This window comes from Callorhinus ursinus, unplaced genomic scaffold (genome assembly GCF_003265705.2).
Source record: "Callorhinus ursinus isolate GAN/ISIS: 27379988/994484 unplaced genomic scaffold, GSC_fseal_2.0 scaffold10, whole genome shotgun sequence".
NCBI classification, from domain to species: domain Eukaryota; kingdom Metazoa; phylum Chordata; class Mammalia; order Carnivora; family Otariidae; genus Callorhinus; species Callorhinus ursinus.
In genome coordinates, this window is record NW_027397072.1 from 10,329,234 (window position 1) to 10,347,637 (window position 18,404).

The following is an 18,404-nucleotide window of genomic DNA, read 5'->3' on the forward strand; positions in this document are numbered from 1 at the left end:
CCAGATGTGTGACTGCGAAAATTTAATTAGCACATAAGTAGTTAAAGACAAATATTAAGCAAAGAGAGAAAATACAAAGAGAAACATGATTTCTTCCTAAACAATAATTTCCAGATTCAGAAGGCATGTTGCTCACCCCACCAAAGATTTCATTCTTCACTCAGGCTTGTTGTGTCCTCTGGAATGGGGTGATTTTCTGCAGAGCAAGGAGCTGCATGTTCTAACACTTCCACCAGCCAAGAACTAGGACAACAGATGACAGTCCAAAACCGTTGGGCATTTGTGCTAAAGTGTGAAGGATGAGGGAGGATGTGAGATTGGTTTTTAACTATTTTTCTCCCTTCGATGTAAGCGAATGTTAGCAGAAGACTTTAGAGTTCCCAGAATACATTTAGTCCTGAAATTGTCTGGTTGGGCAATCTAGGCACACACATTTTCATTTTCTAAGGCAGAGGTCCTGAGTCTGTGCCAGCTATATTTGAGATTTCACCTTTCTATTTTAGGCCTTTTTTTTTTCTTTCATTCGTTTTCTACCCCACCATTTATATGATTATCCCTTAAATACAAATTTGTTGGTCTATTCTATTAATCATCAGTGTAATACACAGTCTAAACAGAGAGAAAAACAAGTCTCAGTCTCGTCCTCTGGAAACTTACATGAAGAAATAGGGACAAGTATGTCAAAAATTAAGGGGGGGGGAATCGGAGGGGGAGACGAACCACGAGAGACGATGGACTCTGAAAAACAAACTGAGGGTTCTAGAGGGGAGGAGGGTGGGAGGATGGGTTAGCCTGGTGATGGGTATTAAAGAGGGCACATTCTGCATGGAGCACTGGGTGTTATGAAAAAACAATGAATCATGGAACACTACATCAAAAACTAATGATGTAATGAAAAAAGAGTGCGGTGTGAACATGGGGAAGCAAAAGAAAACCAGAAAGTATGCGACCATGAAGCGAATGCTTAGTCTCCGAGATCAGAGGCTTAAAGAGAAGGACAGATTAAAACCTAAAAAGAAAGAAAAGAGAGATCCCAGTGCACTCAAGGAAAGAGAAGTCCCCCAACATCCTTCCTGCTTATTCTTCCAATATAACACACAGCTGGGCCCACCTTACCACATCCTGGTTGATACCAACTTTATCAACTTTTCCATTAAAGCGAAACTTGACTTAGTACAGTCAATGATGGACTGTCTGTATGCCAAGTGTATCCCTTGTATAACTGACTGTGTAATGGCTGAAATTGAAAAACTGGGGCAAAAGTATCGAGTGGCTCTAAGGATTGCCAAGGATCCAAGATTTGAACGATTACCATGCACACACAAAGGAACCTATGCAGATGACTGCTTAGTACAGAGAGTAACTCAGCACAAGTGTTACATTGTGGCCACAGTTGACCGGGACCTTAAACGAAGAATCCGGAAGAACCCTGGAGTTCCCATCGTGTACATTTCTAACCATAGGTACAACATTGAGCAGATGCCAGATGATTATGGAGCCCCTCGGTTCTAATTCTTAAAAGATAGAGTTCCTCTGCCTTCCTTTACCAACTTTTTCTGTTGCCAGTTCATATTAGCAATATGCTGTAGCATGAATTATTCTTCTTACCCATTTGCTCTGTTATGAGCTGACTGTAGTTAAATACACTCACTTTTTGATGTTTTGAAATTGATATTTTGTATCATTTTAAATATTGTTGCATCTTTTTATAAATCAGATGATTGCTCATATAAAAAAAAACTAATGATGTAATGTATGGTGATTAACATAATAAAAAAAAGAAATGCCAACAGCTAAAAAAAAAAAAATTAAGTGCAATCAAAGTATGTTTTAAGGAAGTACAGTAGGGTGCCTGGGTGGCTCAGTTGGTTAAGCGACTGCCTTCGGCTCAGGTCATGATCCTGGAGTCCCAGGATCGAGTCCCGTATCGGGCTCCCTGCTCAGCGGGGAGTCTGCTTCTCCCTCTGACCTTCCTCCCTCTCATGCTCTCTCTCTACTATTCTCTCTCTCTCTCAATGAATAAATAAAAATCTTAAAAAAATAAAGAAGTACAGTAATTAGGCACAGCTTATTGGGGGGGATATTGAGGAACTATGGAGAGAAGGCTTTTCTCACAGCTAAAGGAATTTAAGAAGGCTTTAGTAGGCTGACAATCTTTGGTACTTAAATGCTGAAGAAAATCTCTAAATATACGTCAGAGTGTCACAGACTCTTGGCCAGAGGGAGAACTGTTGGCAAGGTTCTGGAAGTGTGGAAGTTCTTGCCATGTAGGTAGAGTGGGGAGTCCTTCACTGAAGCTGGGGTTCTGGTCTTGCACTCATGCTATGGCTTCATACTGGGCTTGGAACTTGTACACATGACAGTGAATATGCTGTGTCCACTGTGAGATTTGCTTGTTTTTCCTCCTTTTTTTTTCTTTTGCATGGGTCTATTTCAGGAAATGTCTCTAAAAACACAGTTCAAATAAATTCTCTCTTTCTTATTCCTTTCTGTTTGTGTAAAGGACCAGAAAGCCTTGGTGCTAACCAGTTCAATGGGGCACCAAGGGATGCTGCCATCTGTTACATGGGCCCGGGAAATGGCTGTAGGACTCTCCCTTCTGGAAACACTTTGCCTTGGTTTATGGCTATTTACTCTGTGAGCACCACAGAGGACTATCTCAGGCTAATTATTCCAGTGGATTGAGACTTCAACTTATAGACTCAGCTGTTAACATAATGGAAGAGGACAAGGCAAAGTGCTGGTCATTGGAAAGGAAGGCACATTCTTCTCTCTTTCTGGCAAAGGAGGGTCCTTGGCGAGTTGGCCAGCTGATAGTAACAGGATTCCACCATGCCTTTCGGCACCTTGTTTCCAAAGCATACCAAGCTGCCTCCACATATGGCGCTTAGCAACATTAATGAGTCTCTTTCCTTAAGAGAGACATTAACTAACTCACTTAATGCTTTGCAGCATACCAAGTGATTCCCAATATATAAACCTATTTAATTCTTACACAAACACAGGAGATGGGAAGAAATGTTCTAAGTCAGGAGCCCTGAATATGTTTTGCTTCACTGCATGAACTTAAGAGATTTTTAACATCTTCATGTTTAAATAAGAATATTAGACTATGCAAATCTCTCAAGACTGCTTCAAGAATTGTATGAGACAATACATTCTAAAATGCTTCATAAAATGTTATTTATTTTTTTAAAGATTTTTTTTATTTATTCATCTGAGACAGAGATAACAGAGAGAGAGCGAGAGAGAGAGAGAGAGAGAGCATGAGCAGGGAGAGAGGCAGACGGAGAGGGAGAAGCAGGGTCCCCGCTGAGCCGGGAGCGCGATGCAGGGCTCGATCCCAGGACCCTGGGATCATGACCTGAGCCGAAGGCAGACGCTTAACCATCTGAGCCACCCAGGCGCCCCAAAATGTTATTTATTTTTAAAGACCCCTTGAAATGCTGTGGTAAATGTTGTTGGTGCTACCAATATCAATTTCCTCCCTTTCTGTGTGAGATGCTGTATCTCTAAAGTCTTTGCAGATAGGCAGGGCCAGGTAACTGGTTTTGGCCAATGACATGTGAGCAGAAGGGATACTGCCACTTTTAGGCTCAGGCAGTGAAAAGCCCTTGTAAGGATGCTCATGTTTTCTTGCTCCTATTGCAAGAAAGAAGGCCAGGTGTTCTTGAAGGTGGAGCTGTAGGATGTGGGAACGTCTCCCACCTGAACGTTTGAGTGGTTATGAGTATGAGTCATGTTCTAATCTAGAGTGAGCAGACATTCCCCGAGCAAGAAATATTTATGGATGGCAGTCGTAAATGGATGCAGTAGGATGGGAGTTCAATTTAATTCCACACATTATTTTCTCTCTCTTTCTCTTTTTTCCCTGAGTTTCTATAAGACATGTTCTGACATATTCAAAAGCAGAGAGAATATAATAAACATGTACCCTTCACCTAGCTTCAATAATCACTAAGTCATGGACTGTCTTATTTTAACAATACCCCCCAAACTCCCCGCTAATAGATTGATTTGAAGCAAACCCCTGGTATCACATCATTTTACCTGTAATATTTCACTGCATATCTCTAAAACTATGTCTCTTCTAAAGCATGATTAAAATACCACATGACAGCTAAACTATGATAACATTTGCTTAATACCCTAAATGTCATATCCAGGCAGGGTTCAAATTTCTTCTATCACCTCTTATATTTTTAATATTTGTTTCTTGTTTTAATCAGGTTAAATTAATGTTCACGTACTGCAAATACTCAACATGTCTTTTATGCATTTTTAAAACTTTATAGGTTTTCCCCCAACTGTTTTTTATTTTAAATTCTTTTTGGTAAAGTCTATGTTTAATATGGCAGTTCATTTTTCCTTGGATAGTCTCATAAATTGAATTTTGCTGACTGAACATATGATGATTTCTTTATTATGTCCCTCTACACCCTGTATTTCTCCTAAATCAGTATTAGGTCCCGGAACTTGATTAGATTCAGTTTAGGTTTTCTGGTCTGACCACTTCACAGCTAGTAAACTGTATTTCCACCGGAATGCACATGTTGCCTTATCATCTCATTTGCTGTGACATTAATAGCTACTGATGACCATTGTCTCAATCTGTTATTGAAGTAGGGGTTGTAAAATGTTAATATTTTAATTTTATCATAATTCCGATTTAGATGATGTACAATACCTCTGAAATAAAAATAACCTATTTCCCATCAACACTTTGGTTATCTTGAGGTACAGTTTGACAAGGGAAAACAGTTGAGATAATTGATTCTCAAAATAAAGACTAGGTTTCCTAGCTTCTTGCTAAGGTGGCCAATAACGTTTTTCTCTTGATTGCTTTATAGAAATTATGCATTTATTGATTCAGGTATCTTTGTTATGTATTTTAATGTGGGTTTCCAAGATATCATACCCTAAGGCAATAGCTTATTTGCTACTATTTTATTGAAGAATGATCACATTTGCAGAAAAACAATAGCAAATTTATATACTTTTCTCTACCTTTTATTAGAAGAGTTTATCCAATATCCCTCACTCATATCTGCATAGTACTCCACTGTGTAACTACCATATTTTTTCCTACTATCCCTGGTGGACATTTGGGTTACTTTAAGCCTTTTGCTACTGCAAATACTGCTCCAACAAGTAGATCTGTATATAAAACTTTTCATATATTTGGCAGTGCACATTAGTGATAGATTTTTGCTGGTGAAATCTCTGGCTCAAAGAAAAAAATGCATATCTAATTTTGCTAGATATTGCCAAATACTCTTCCATAGCACTCATATCCTTTGGCATTGCTATCAGCAATGTATGAGAGAAATCTGTTTCCCCACAGCTTTGCCAACAGAATATGTTGACAATCTCAAATTTTTCCCAAAAATATTACCGTCAAGAAATTCTATCTCATGTAGTTTTAACTTTCATTGCTCTTAAGATCTTTTCCTATGTTTCAGGACCACTTGATTTCTTTGTCTTGTTTTATATTCTTTTTTAAACGTGAACTGTGTGTTATTTCTTGCACACTTTTCTATCAGTTTGTTGAGCATTTTCTTCTTCCTTTAGAAACTTTTTTCTATTAGGGTTATTCATGTTCTAAATAGGTTGTTAGAAGTTGTTACTGGAAATTCTGAGGTTAATCTGATTTTTGTTCCCTTATAAGTAGCTTTTTTTTTTTGAGGAGCTGGGATGTGCCCCCAATTTTTTATTATTAACTTTTAAAGTCCAGTAAAGTTAGGGCACCTGGATGGCTCAGTTGCTTTAGCGTCTGACTCTTGATTTTGGCTCAGATCATGATCTCAGGGTCCAGAGATCCAGCCCCATAGCAGGCTCCACACTCGGGGGGGGGGAGTCTGCTTCTCTTTCTCTCTCTTTCCCCCTTCCCCCTGCCCCCCTCCACTCGTTCTCTCTCTAAAATAAATAAATAAATCTTAAAAAAAATAAAGTCCAGTAAAGTTATTTGAAAATATTCATGCATGTTTTTAATATATAGATTCAAATACTCTTTATTTCAGGAAAGTTTTATTAAATTATGCTTTATAATATGTTCCCTCTTTCATTGCTTTTGAATTCTTTTGGAACCCCTATTTTATACATCTGACTTTCTTTTCAATTTCCTAAATCTCTCACTTCTTTCACATCATTTTAATTTTCTTCTCCATTTAAAATTTGTCTTCTACATTCACATTTAGTTGAGGCATTATTTTTAATATTCCTTGGATCTTATATTCCTTATAATCTTCCATTCTGAAATAATAGATTGATTCTTCTTTCTTTAGCTCTATCAGCTCTCCTTTCAAATTTCTTTAAGTTTTGAACAGCAGGCTAAATTCTTTTTAGAGGATGGCATGTGCTTTTATTGTACCTTCATTCGACTTCTTTTTCTTTGTCCATATTTAAATCAGATGGGTTTTATTTTATTCTCAAGAAGAAAGGTTAGACCAGGATAGCTTTCCTAGACTCATGATTCTGTAGTTTCTTCTCATGTTGCTAACACAAAATACTCAAAAATTAAGCCCTGTGGTTTCTGAGATCTGCCTTCTCAGCTCCCCGTCCTGCCTCCATTAAGGTTTCTCTTTCTTTTGCCTCTAGTATCTCAGTCTTAGCTAATTAAGATTCTGTTCCTCAGAATTTCCTTTTAGTTCAGGGCTCTGTCTTGGAAAGCACTTGGGTCCTTAGCCTCAAGTATATTCCTAAGACACCGATTCCCAGGAATTGTCATGCTTTTCTTGACACTACCTAGCAAAATAAAGCCATCAAAACCCCCTCCTCATTTTATCTGTTCTTGGTTGGCACACTTGGATTCCCACACAGCATGTGGGCCCTTTGGAGAGTCAGTCTGTGTTAATGATTAGATTCTGTGTTCCCAGATCCCAGGGCCTTCCTTCCATTTTCTTCAGCCCAGTTGATAATGTAGGCTAACCTTTGCTGGTGATTATTATTTGGTGACTCATTCTCATATTTTAGAGTTTATGAGAATACCTGCCTGCTTGGTTTATTATATAAACTTGGCCTGTATTTTGGTTTCTTTGGTGGCTTTGTCTGCTTTTAGAGAAGAGACAGAAATTGCAATGGTATGCTGCCATTGCTGCTGGCTTGCTCAGACTTCACACTTGGATTTCTCACGTGCCTGTGGTCTATTGGGCTTTCTATTACATACAGGGGGAGGTGAGCCGATCAAAGCATGAAGGTATTGGGGAATAGTGATATGTGAGCCTGAGGACATAAATAAAGGCCAGAACTTGACAATCACTGAATATTCTATTAAGGATATTGGAATTTAGCTTCGTTATAAAAGACAGCCATGACATAGGTTTATTCAGGAACTGACATGATCATTTACATTTTAAGAACACACTGGGAGCCAGTGGAAAACAGACTGGAGAGAGACGGCAGGCTTCTGAGATTTCTAATTGCCACTCTAGAACTTCTTCATCAGTCTCCCACTACCGATAAAAGTGTTACTAGAGGGCGCCTGGGTGGCTCAGTCATTAAGCCTCTGCCTTCGGCTCAGGTCAGGATCCCGGCGTCCTGGGATCAAGCCCCGCATCGGGCTCCCTGCTCTGGGAAGGCTGCTTCTCCCTCTCCCACTCCCCCTGCTTGTGTTCCCTCTCTTGCTGTGTCTCTCTCTGTCAAATAAATAAATAAAATCTTTTTTAAAAAAAGTGTTACTAGAAACATACAAAAAATTAAATATCTTTTTACAAAATCAAATGATACATGAAAATTCCAAAGATTGATAGAAATCAAGTATGTTAACGGCCAATGATTTAATTTGGTAACTATGCAAGATACACCTATAAAAAGAGATTTTCCACAATTATCATGATTAATAATGCTATAATGGTAAAGATTGAATCAAGAATGCCAGCTTCTTAATCAATTTTTAGATGACTCTTTTCTTCCCATCATCTTTTTCTCTAACTTCAGTATAAACCTATGTGGACCTTTTCTTTCACTGAAATTGAGAGAGTAACATATGAATAAGCAACAGTAAAGACCATCATGCCTCTATTTGGATTAACACAAAACCACAGGTATTTGTTGAATGTTTGTCATATAAGACACTCTACACATAATATGAATATTTTATTTCTCACCAGTGTGCAAGTCAGGAAACATATTAGTCTAAACATATACTTAAATGGATTTTTTTTCAGACAAAATAGTGCAACTATAATATGTATCATAGAAAATTGCTCATCAACTTCAATATCAACAGCACATATTATGTTAAATTATATTATTGATGTGAATTTTACTTCTGTAGTGGATGGTCCAGTCAACTTAGACCACAAAGTACACACTCTTTAAAGGGTATTATATAATCAATGTTATTGATAGTTGTATTGGGGCATAAACGAAAGTGAACATGGTAATTCTGGAGGAAGTCATGATATAGAATATAGGCTATACCAAAAGATCTCTATTGATTAGAGAGCTGATCATGTTTAAAGAAATTATAGTTATAGTAATAACCAACTTTAATTAAACATTTACTATGGCCTATTCATTATACCAAGTCTTGGATATAATTTCTTTTTGTTTTATCCTCTCAGAAATGATAGAATATGGATTCCATTATTATTTCCCTATAACAGAGAAGAAATTGAGATCTAAAAAAAAGTAAGTGATTTGCTCCAAATCTTATACAACTAGAACATGACTCTATTAGTCAGGATTCTCCAGAGAAATGGAAGCAATTAAGTATGTATAGAAACATAAGAGGAGATTTATTATTTGAATTGGCTTACATGGTTATGAAGGACGAGAAGTCCCACCATTTATTGTCTGCAAGGTGGAAAGCCAGGAAAGCCAGGAAAACCAGTCCAAGCCTGAAGGTCCAAGAATGAATGTGGGGTGGGGGAAGAGAGGGAATACTGACGTAAGTCCTGGGGTCTGAAGGCCCAGAACCAGAAGCTCTGATGTCCTAGAGCAGGAGAAGATGAATATCCACCTCAAGAAGACAAAATGAGAATTCACCTTTCCTCTGCCTTTTGTTCTACCCAGGCCCTCAAAGAATTGGATGATACCCACCCCTGTTGGTGAGGGCTGACCATCTTCACTCAGTCTACTGATTCAGATACAAATCTCTTCCAGAAACACCCTCCCAGACACACCCAGAACTCATGTTTTACCAGCTATCTAGACTCTCTTAGTCCAGTCAAGGTGACACATAAAATTAACAATTACAATAACTAGGCTTGTATTTGAACATAGGTTACTGGTCTACATGCCTACCAATCCTTATTTGTTTGACAAATATATGCTTACTCATTTCCGCATTCCAACTTGAATCCTGTTCTCGGAGGACTTAACATCTCTGGAGGGGAAAATTTGACCCCCATCTGAGACACTGCCATGTTTCCTTCCTCATATTTTAGGAGAGTGTTTTTGAGTGTTTGTGAGTAGTATTTAAACTCTTCTGTTTTAGTGTTCAATTGGTCTATCCTGTACCAATATCACACTTCCCTCACTTCTATTTTTAAAGGTTTCAAAGTAAAAGGTCTTGAAGTTTGGAAATGTTAACTCTTCAGTTTTGCTTTTATTTTTGGATTAACTTGACTACCATTGACGCTTTGCAATTTCAAGTAAACTTCAGAATCTGTTTGCCAATGTCCACCCACAAATTCTGCTAGATTTTAGTATTGCACTTACTCTATATATCAGTTTTCAAAGAATTAATATGTTACAACACCATGAGTGTTCTAATCTATGAAATTTATCAAAACTGACATGGCAAGAAATGAAAATTCCCATTGGTTAATTTAAAAAATTCTACTCCATACTGGAAACTTTCCAAACAAATAAGCTCTGGGTCTAAATAGCCAGTCTCATGTATTTTTAGAAACATTTAATGAAGTAATAATACAATTCCTAAAGAAAATCCTTTAGAGGACAAAATAGAAGTAACATTTCCTAAGTTATGAGACTTGATGTCAAAATCTGACAAAGGCATTACAAGAAAAAAAAATTCACAAACTATTTTCTCTCACAAGCACAGATGCAAAAATCCTAAGAGATATGATGCAAATCATATCCAACAATTTACCAACAGAATAATATATCAAGGCAAAGTGCAGTTTATTCTAGAAACACAGGTGGTTAACATGTAACAAACTAAATTAATGCGATTCAACAATGTGATTATATAACGGATAAAAAGGAGAAATGCCATGGGATGATCTGGATAGATGCAGAAAAGGAAATTGCTAATCTGTAATACTGATAATAATAAATGTTCCTTTGAATTAACAATGAAAGGAAACTTAATTCATCTTATAATGGTTATCTATTAAAAAAAGTAAATCACATTTAGTCATGAGGTACTAAAAACACTTTTTCCTGGGGTTCACAAATGAGGCAAGATTGGGAAAAAAGAATTTTTTTTCGGATAATATACATAGAAAATCTAAAGTAATCTACAAACAATGAGACTTAATTTGTGAATATATCATTATTGTTGGCTACAAGGACAATATAGCAAAAGCATTTGTGTTCCTATATGCCAGCAACAAAACCCAGAAAATCATCATTTAAATATTATACCATATTAAATAGTATTTTAAAACATCAAATTCATAGGTATCAATCTAATAAAAGATGCAAAAAAACTTTATGCTTTTTATGAATTCTATACTTCCATACTTTTATCAATACCATAAAATATCACAGAAATTACAGGAAACCTACATACATGCAAGTTCATGTAATTTTCATAGATTGAAATACTTGATACTTTTAAAATGTCAGTTGTATCCAAATTGATCTATAGATTAAATACAATCTCATACTTTACCTGAGCAGGCTCACTTCTATACAATAGATGTTACCTACTGCAAATACCTGTGATTCACTGTCTGAGCCATGGTTTTCCTACTTTGAGATATTTTTATTCTGCAAAGGCTCTCAGAAGACGAAAGAAGGGGAAGGAAAAATGAATCCCCACCTATTTCTTTACCTCATTCAAGTCAGTTGCCTTATCCTTTGGTAACTTTAGGTAATAATTAAAAGTGTTGGTAGAAGGTGATCAGATATCATCCTCACTGTATTTTTTTCCCATTTCAAAAGAGAGTTTCCAAAGACTGTCACCTCTCAAAGGGGGCTACCTTTCTAACCAGCTTGCTTGATAATAGAGTGTTGATTCATCCATCTTACTGTGCTGGCTTTAGGATACCTACTTCAACATAATAACCCAACAACAAAATGAAAACAAATCATTAATATGAGGAAAGGAAATGATTTGTATGGTATGATATGCTTTTAATGAGAAGTAAGGGGAGGAGCTTCTGGGAGGCACATTCCACATATTAACTTGTTTTTTCCATATTGTGACTCCTGAGGGAGAAATGACTCTTTAAAATTGGATATGCAACTGAGGATTTACTGAACTCTACATCTGAAATTAATGATGTACTATATGTTGGCTAATTGAATTTTAAATAAATAAATAAATAAATAAAATTGGGTACACTTAGTTCAAAAATACTCAAGTTCACACTTGGAGTTAGGAGTAGAATTCAAGTTTAATAAAGGACAGTGATCTACTTATCTTTTTATATAAAACTGCTAGTCCTGATACTAGGGAGAAAGCCTAGTTGGTAATAATTCATGATTCTACACATCAGAGACCCTGCACAGCTGTTTCTTACTACAACTACGTGGCTACATTCCAGAAGATACCTGCACAGTGTGCAAAACCAAATAAACCTAACAGTGTCATTTGAAGTAGGTTGGGCCTTTTGTTCTGGTAAGCTGAGCTGGACCACAAAAGAGCTATGAGGGCCCATTTTGTTCCTTTGGCCAAGAACAAATGAAAATTAGGTCCTTTTATCTCCTTTATCTTTCCCTTTGGCTAATACTAATCCAATGAGTATGAATCTGAAACACCTGAGAGCTTGCTAAAAAAATACATGCCTCAACTTTATCCCATCAGACTCTGAGATGAGGCCAGGAATTTTGAACTTTAATAAGCACTTTGGGAAAGAATAATTGTTATGATATTTATAATAGCAGCTAATGTTTATTGAGCACTCACTTTATATGCATCATCCTATGTGTTAGAACACCACTAAATAGGTATAATTATTGCAATCATCAATGCTATTTTACAGATAACCAACTAGAGGTTCCATAGCTATGGAGCCAACTTAAGAACTACCACATTCAATAAAATTCCAAGTATTCATTGAGAAACACCATCTCAGACTTTCTCAAGCCAAGGGCATCTCCAGAGGTAAGAGATCACTTCAAGATGGTTTTCTAGAATGAGGAATATAGGAAAGCCAAACAAACAAAAATTGAAAGAGGCATATAGAAGTAAATGATTAAAAAAAAAAAAAAAAGCTGGTCTCCCTTTGTTTTCCCCATCATTTAGTTGCCTGGGATTGATTCTCTCTTATTAGTGCCTGGGTGTTGGGTTTGATATGGTTGAGCCTCCATCTGATTGGTTCAGTGTTCCCTTGTGCCAATTATACTGACGTACAATTTTAAAGGAATGTTTTGCCATAGATGATCCTAGCCCAATATCTTCTTCATGTTACAGACGGAAAAGAGTGCAGATCAAGAGCAACAATTAGTCATCCACAAAATAGCAACAGAACCCTGCCTTCCTGCCTACCCAATGCTCCTGATCTTTTCTCCGGTCCTTGAAATCTGCCTACCTCTGGATCCTTGGGTCACACTTTTGGAAGTTTTAAAAATTCTAACCCAACTTCGTGTATCTACAGAAATAGCATAGCATTAGAACAGGCTTATGTATTAAAAAAACAGAATAAATAATTTAGCAAATATAAAGTTTCATATGCAAAACCCCATAATTTTCCTAAGGTTATAGAAATCGCTTCAGGACCTTGACTCTGCTATCAGAGAAAAACTTTGGCTTAATCACTGCTGTGATTTGGAATACCTACATGTTTTCGGTTTCCAAATAAATTTCTCATTTTAGTTTCAGATTTTAATTATTAGAATCAATAGCACTGCTGGGATTGTAAAAGCATTTTGCTCAGATGGTTTCTGAAAATTCTTTCCTTTAATGTTTGAATTAATGAAAGTCAAAACTGTAGTAAAACTGAACATTCACAGAGGACCCCTGAAAAAGTATAATTAGAGCTGACTTCAAAGAAAATCATAGGAATTTACCTGACAGAATTGAGTTTATAATCCCACAGACAAAATTTATTCTATTTTTACTTATGATTCACCCAGAAAAAAAAAATACCTAAGAGTGATTTCTTCAAAGGCCCTGTTCATAATGAATGTGTCAACATAAATGAGGTTTGGTTTCTATATTTTTTCACCTCTCTGACAGTCTTTGTCATTTTCTAACTCATAGAAGACACATTTTAAATAATACCCCCTGGGCATTATTAGGCAGAGATTTGGGACAATTATGAGTACTCCTTTTAAGCTAAAATAATTCAAGGCCATTCTTCCTTTATCTTGTCTTTACAAGATTTCTAATTGGATACAGAGAAAGACAAGGCATTTTCAAGATATTCTCTGCTTTTTTTAGCCACTGCATTTGTGTGTGTGTGTGCATGTGCATTTTCTACCTTGTCTCTACCCCCATCCTTACCAGGTATATAATTTACAACTAAGAAATCTTATTAAGGAGCCCCTGGGTGGCATACTGGGTGGGGCATGGTCTCTTGGTTTCAGGTCCTGAGATCCAGCCTTGGGCTCAGCGCTCAGCTCTAGACTTTGCTTAAGATTCTCTTCTCCTTCTGCCCCTCCCACCCCCAAAATAAATGTATTAAATCTTTTTTAAAAAAGAGAAATCTTATTAATCTTGATTAATCTGGAGAAACTATTAAGCTTAAAACATAAATATGGATCATTCTTTGTGCATATGTAAAAGTAGGGAACAAAAAAACATTTTTAGGCATTTATTGTATGCCATGAACTTATATAGTTATGTTTCATGTTTACTTACTGTTAATGACAACATGGTTACATAGAATACCTGTTGCAACTCCAAGAAACCGAAGTTCAAATATAGTACTATATCTTAGTGTTGAGAATAAATTGTGTAGTTTATAGTGTTAACAAAAAAGCAAAAAAGGAAAATCAAAAGTTTTAAGAATTGAAAAGGGAAGATAATCTGTCATTATTCCCAGAAAATACTTTTCCCAAAGAGCACCCCAAAGAAATCTCCAGACAATTATGAAATTAATGAAAGGGTTGAACAATTTTTTTAGATATGATTATTACTAAGAAAAAGTAAATTGCATTTCTATTTGCCAGCAATAGACATAAAATGTGTTGTTTAAAAAAGATGCTATTTTCAATAGCAATAAAAAAATAAAATCCCCTTGAATGAAAAAATAATGATATGTAAGATCCTTAGAGAAAAATTATAAAATTTATTTTATAGCCAATAAAGATAACCTAAATAAGGGAAGAGATATATGAAGGTCATTAATAGTAGCATCCACTATCATAAAAATGGTAACCCCAACAAAAAATTATATAGAGATTAATTATAAGTCCAATGAACTCAGAACAGACTTTTTTCTTACGAGTATAACTGGAAATTTACCAGCCAATTTTTTTCCCTTAGTAGCAAAGAATCAATGTTTACTAATTCTCTAATAAAGGAAAATAACAAGCTTCTGTGCCAGGAAGCAAAACTTAAAATAAAGATATAGTAGTTAAAATACTATGAGTTTGTGCAGTAAGAGGTAACTGAAGATGATAGTAAATGGAAGGCATATAAATAAATCTATGTTTGATTTTTGACAGATCTTGCATTAATATCAGTGGGAACAGAATGATAATTCAAGAGTAGAACAATTGTTCATATATATGGGAAAATCAAAACTGATTTTCATCTCATTCTAGTTACAAAAATAAACCTCAGTAAATCTAAGAACTTAAATGTGAAAAGCAAAGTCTATAAAAAAGTTAATATCAGAAAATATATTTATGACCTTGAATAACAAAAAAATTCTTAATTAAGACTTAAAAAGAACAAATGGTAAAGGTAAAGCTAATAAACTGATTACAAGAAAATAAAGAACGTTTGTTTATCAGAAGCCACAAGGAGAGTGAAACTACTAAGCCACAAATTAAGTGATATATTTTTAATATGTGATTCTAACCAAATAACCAGATTATATAATGAAACACTCTAAATCAATAAAAGTGATGGACTTCACCATCAAAGAAAGAGCAAAACAAATAGACAGGCATTTCACAGATAAGAAAACAGAAATATCCAGGAAATTAAAACAACAGCAACAACAACAACAAAGTATTCAAACTCCCAAGCAATAAGTGGAATGAAAACCAAAATGAATCATCACGTCTCCTTCAACAGATTGAGTTATTAAAAAAAAAAATTAAGATGCCAGACTCCAACAAGCATTAGCAATATAAAGTAATGGGAATACTGATAAAATGAAAATTGTACTATATTTGAATCAATAATCTTGAAATAATAATCAGGTATTAAATGGAAAATTGATCACTTTCCACCTATGACCCTTGAAATTGTATTCTAGAGTATATAATCAAAAGAAATCTTGCACATGTACATCTTGGGACATATAGCAGAAGGTTCAGAGAAGCATCATCCACAACATAAACAATAACAACAATAAAAAAATCAATTATCAAAATGCAGATAAAGAAATCATGGCATAGTCAAACAATAGAATACTTTACAGCAATGAAAATTAAGTATAATTATAATTTAATATAAAATATATTATTTCAAATTAATTATAAATTCTATTTTCTGAAACTAGTTTCATAAAACTACATGGATACACAATGCAAAATAGTTGGGAGAAAATTCATTTATTTTTTATATTTATAGTGATTTTATTTATATGAAGGTCAAAACATGTAAAATTAAAAATATTGCATAGGAATAGGAACCCATATATTTATGATCAAACCCTTAGGAAACCAATAAAATATTGAGAAATGGATTTTTTTTTTCTGAGTTGGACAAGGGGTCTATAATTACTGAGAAGCTCCCTGTAGTATTCAGTTATTGGTGATTTTTCATTTTTAAGCTGGTTGGTGTGTATATAGGTGTTCATTTTATTAGCATTAGTAATTAAACTGTACATACATATTTTACATATTATCTGTGTGCATATTATATTCCACAGTATAAAAGGGAATATAAAAATAAATACTTTTTTTTTTTTGAGAGAGAGAGAGAGCAGGGTAGGGGTGGAGGGGAAGCAAGAGGGAGAAGAAGAGAGAGAATTTTAAGCAGGGCTCCATGCCCAGTGCAGAGCCTAACTTGGGGCTTAATCTCACCACCATGAGATGATGACCTGAGCTGAATCAAGAGTCAGATGCTTAACTGACTGAGCCACCCAGGCATCCCCAAAAAGAAAGACCCTTTGATAAATAACCTAGAAATGAAGCTTTTGCAGAAAAAAGTAATATGCATAAAAAGCTTATGGTATGATTCCATTTACACATAGTGAGAAATGGGTAACACTAAGCTGTAAAGAAGATCCAGAGAACTATTATTAAAATATTCGGTGCAAGGGTTTTCTCTGTGGGAGAGGGAAAATGATGATCCAGGAGTATCTTTCTTAGGCTGGATAATCATTTCCTGTTATCATTTGTCCTTATTCTATAAACTTTACATGCATATTATATATACTCTAATGTATGCATTTTGTAACATAAATTTTTCTACCCTACAAATAGTAATATGTCAACGTGGGTGGCTCAAGATACCCACTGCAACATTAAGCAGTTTTCCAAAATAAACGCAGGTGTACCACCTCTGCCCTTTCATACTTCAATGATTTCACTATGTTACCAGTTTATATTTGAAACTTAATAACCTTCGTTTGTGCACTTGAAATCCTGTTGGACATTATATCTAATAGTAATGCATCCATATTAATTGTTCCAATGCAGTGTAAGATGATAAATTGGAGTCAATTTTTAGTATCCATAGGTTGTCTACTCCTTGTTCTTATTCTATCACTCTCCCAGACTAAAGCTGGATTGTACTATGTGTAAGAGGAAGTGAAGTTCTTGGATTTGTTCCAAAGATGTGGCTTGAACAACAAAATGGTTGTGCTACTATAAAGAGATAGTATTTATAGCACTAAACAAATCCGATAAAAATAATATCAAATTAATTCATGTGTAAATAAAGCAATTTCTCCTAATTCCATGTGTCCAACTGCCTATTGGGCTTTTCCTGTTGTGCATTTTCTTCATCTCCAAGTCAACTGACCCTTTCAATTGCTTCTTTACTGTTTGGTGATGACTTTGGATCTATACTTACTACCTCTGGCTTCCTTCCCATCGAATTCATCCAGGAATTTCCTACCGCATTAACTTGTCCAGAACCTGAAGTAGCAGATGGGCCACTGATCACTGTGGGATGAATGAAGCAAGTAACTCAATTTATCCTGCTGAAAACATTTACCCTTTGCTTCTGAACTCAAAAAGCAAGTTATCCACGTTTGCCTTAGGCCATTAAGAGTATTCTATCTTACACTGCACTTCTGTTTCCCATCTGAATGTCACTTAAGATTTATCAGATTCTGATTTCATGTTCATCAGGTAATTTTCTGATTAAGAATATATGTTCCAGGGCGCCTGGGTGGCTCAGTTGGTTAAGCAACTGCCTTCAGCTCAGGTCATGATCCTGGAGTCCAGGGATCGAGTCCCGCATCGGGCTCCTCGCTGAGCAGGGAGTCTGCTTCTCCCTCTGACCCTCCCCCCTCTCATGTACTCTCTCTATCTCATTCTCTCTCTCAAATAAATAAATAAAATATTTTTTAAAAAAGAAGAAGAATATATGTTCCACAGTGGGCGGCTCAGTCGTTAGGCATCTGCCTTCGGCTCAGGTCATGATCCCAGGGTCCTGGGATCGAGTCCCACATCCGGCTCCCAGCTCGGCAGGAAGCCTGCTTCTCCCTCTCCCACTCTCCCTGCTTGTATTCCCTCTCTCTCTGTCTCTCTCTCTCTGTTAAAAAATAAATAAAAAAAAAATCTTTAAAAAAAAAAAAGAATATATGTTCCACAGTGGGAGGTCTTAACCTAGAGTCCATGGATGGACTTCAGGTCGCTCTTAAATGCTCTGCAATTCTGTGCAAATGTTCATTTGATTTTGGTAAAGGAAGGTCAACATGTTTTACTAAATTCCCAAAGAAGTTCATGGCACCGTAACGGGCAAACTTCCTTGTCCTTTGAAGAGAGACAGTGTTGACAGGAGAACATCAACAGCAGTTACTTTCTCCTGCTTACCTTTCCCACCTAAAGCTAGATCATCTACATCTCACTTGCAATTTTCTTTCTTCTCTTAGTCTCTTTCTTACTGCTCTTTTCATTCAGTTTGGACTTCTACCTTTCATTACCTTACAATCTACATCAGAGCCTTCTTTTCCCTTGTTGCTACAACTCTGTAG

General features: G+C 35.9%; 1 pseudogene; it reads left to right on the top strand.

Moving 5' to 3' along the window:
* Positions 1–907: 907 nt before the first annotated feature.
* Positions 908–1,734, top strand: LOC112820580 (rRNA-processing protein FCF1 homolog pseudogene; annotated as a pseudogene).
* The last annotated feature ends 16,670 nt before the right edge of the window (positions 1,735–18,404 follow it).